Raw genomic sequence first — 2,952 nt, 5'->3', positions numbered from 1 at the left:
TGCATTCAGGTTATCAAAGATGGATGGAGAAATTTTTCCTATCCTAATCAATGGGATACACCTCAAACAATGTTTTGAGGTTTGATCTACTTTTTACTTGCTATATTAGGTATTTTTCTTTCAATAAGTGTTGGTGCACCTTAGTTTAGATGCAAGGTTTCAATTCCCTAAGTGATATTAAGCACAATTTAGGTATTTTTCTTTCTGCATTTTTGGTTTTCAATAAGTTTCTAGGTTCTCATCTTTTGAGTTATAGTATATTTAGGTCTGATTTTTGACTTTACTAAGTGACTCTGTGTCCAATAGATTGCATAGGCAACTGGTCTTGATGTCTAGCAAGCAAACATGTAGCAGATGTTGTCAAAAATATTGCCTAATTTTTCCTATAGCTCAATCAGGTAGATCTTTATGATTTTTAAATGGAAAGAAAGGTACATTTTATCTTTTCTACACTGTATCCATGTGCATAAGGAAATCTAGAGACCATTATACCATATTGCAATTTGTAAATGCATGTAAAATAGAAAGATTCACACAAGTCTTTCTGAAAAAAGATGATCTTTATTAATAGTGAAATGCACATTGTCTCACACAAGCCATGAGACTAACTTATTCAATGTAGTAAACAAAAGAATAACATATACATTGATAGGTAAATAAATAAAATGTACATATAAGGAAAGAGACCAATCATTGCCTGAATGACTAGTTTAGTGTGTTGCCTTGCTCCATGTCTTGCCTCGAGCTACATGTATCCTCCTTAGCTCAGATTGTTCCTAGTCCTTGTATTTGAGTGGTAAAAAATGATGTTAGAGCAATGAAAAATATCTAACATTATGTGTACATTACACCTATGCATGTACAAATAGATCTAATGCCATTAAATAACCAATTAGGTGTCCAGGAAAACAACTAAGTCATCATACACATCTAAAATATGCATTTGTTTCTCTAACATGTTTTCTTCTCGTGTAGTATAGGTTAAATTATGTTACTATCATGTTTTATCTATTTATAGCATGTGGAGTGAAATGGGTTCCCACAAGGATTGAGCCTAGCATGCTGGTAGGGACAGTGCAAAGTTTTCTTGATAAGGATACAACAATATTTGTCTGTCTCCCATGGTGAACACAATAAAAGAATGCCTTTCCTTCATGGCAATAGGTTGATTGAGATAAAATTTTAAGAAATCAATACCAACCTACTATCAAGAGAGGGAGGGACACTCGTTATGGTGACCATCATACAAGACAGATAAAGAAGGTTGCATATTTGTTGTGAAGGAAAACTTGTTATTTTATGTGCCAATACCAAAGAGATGCCATTACACTATTTCAAAAGAATACACAGAAGTCAAGAGCCTTAATAGTCAAAGAATGATATAGAGCCATATAGAAACAATTAAGGGTATATAGATCTCATGATTTGTAAAAAGCAGTGAGGTTGTAAGTCAAGATATAGGTTATATATAAACCCACATTCATAAATACATCAAAGAAATACAGTGGGCATAGAGGTATTGATGTAACAAAGCACCATCAAAGGTAGTGCCTAATGAGATTAAAGACTTCATCTTCAAAGAACCAGTCCCAAGAGAATACAATAGTCAAAAAATTGCAGGTCAACACACAAAGGTCTAATGGCACTGCTATCATTTGCAGATTTAGGACAAGGTTCCTATAGCAAGCATGGTCAAGAACAATATCTATATCATGTGAGTTATTAAAGCATTGTCAGAAAAGAAAAAAAGATAGTCTACATGATGTATCAATACAATGATAGTAGCCTTTGAATGACAATAATATCAGCTTCAAAACACATTGAGAATATGTATACATGGAGAGATGTAGTCATAGCTACATATCACAATTAATAAACCCTAGCAACAAAAATTCACTTTGAAAGTACAAAGTACCCACAATCAAGGATTGACTATTAATACACAGTAGGATCAATGATTAAGAGTTAAGAGCATAAAATCCATGAAAGTCTCAGTATGAAAGACTGTTACAAATTGCACAGGGCATTTGAAAAAAAGGATAAAATGTTTTGTGAATAAGGAATAGTGCAAATAATAGTTTTTTTCCTAACATAGCCTTCGAAGACAATCATGTGAAGGTAAAGAAAAGCATTCATATATTGTAGTCCTCAAGTGCATGAGGAAAATATAGTTCTTGAGAATAGTAAAGAGCCATTGATTTAACAGTTAGCCAATTGATGAGATGAAATATATAGAACAATGGCCAAGACTTCTAAAGAGCACTTCACAAGTCTTATAGTAACATCTCCATGGTTTGGAGGATGAATACCAAGCAAGTTGATAGAGAAGTGAATGACCATGCCACAGTCATTTGGATTGTTCAAGGCATAGTGTAGGTCCAACTAGTATAGGTGTATTTGATAGCCTTGTCATAGTAAATGATTAGATGTAAGGCACAATGCTGAAAAATATTCAAATAACATGCAACCAAATCAAGGCAAAAGCTTTTAGTATAAGAAAAGTACCCAATCACTGTCAAAGAATTCATCTCAAAGAGTAGTATAGATAGTTGCAATATCAAAGATCATCAAAGAAGTAGTGAATGAGCAATTATTGCCTTCAAAAGACAAATCCCTATAAATGTTTAGGATGGATATAAACCTGCTTTTGGTAATGAGAGTTCTATTAGCAATGAAGGCATTGAAACTCTTAAACTCATGATCATTACAATACAAAAGTGACAGTGAAATATGGTTCCAATTTTGAGTCATAGATAGTAGGTTCACTCATAATAGTCATGGATACGTTGATGACATGGTTTTCAAGGTCAAGAGATAATTATTAGTAGTCATGACAGGGCTAACGATGTTTTTGTCATAAGTTGCAATATGAATAATGCCCAACATCAAATGCAAAGATCTAAAAGATAGCTATAGGGCACAAAGAGGAGCAATAAGGATTATTTTTTCAAA

Source organism: Cryptomeria japonica, chromosome 4 (genome assembly GCF_030272615.1).
Source record: "Cryptomeria japonica chromosome 4, Sugi_1.0, whole genome shotgun sequence".
NCBI lineage: Eukaryota > Viridiplantae > Streptophyta > Pinopsida > Cupressales > Cupressaceae > Cryptomeria > Cryptomeria japonica.
The sequence above is the reverse complement of the archived record's forward strand: the minus strand, read 5'-3'. Positions refer to the sequence as shown.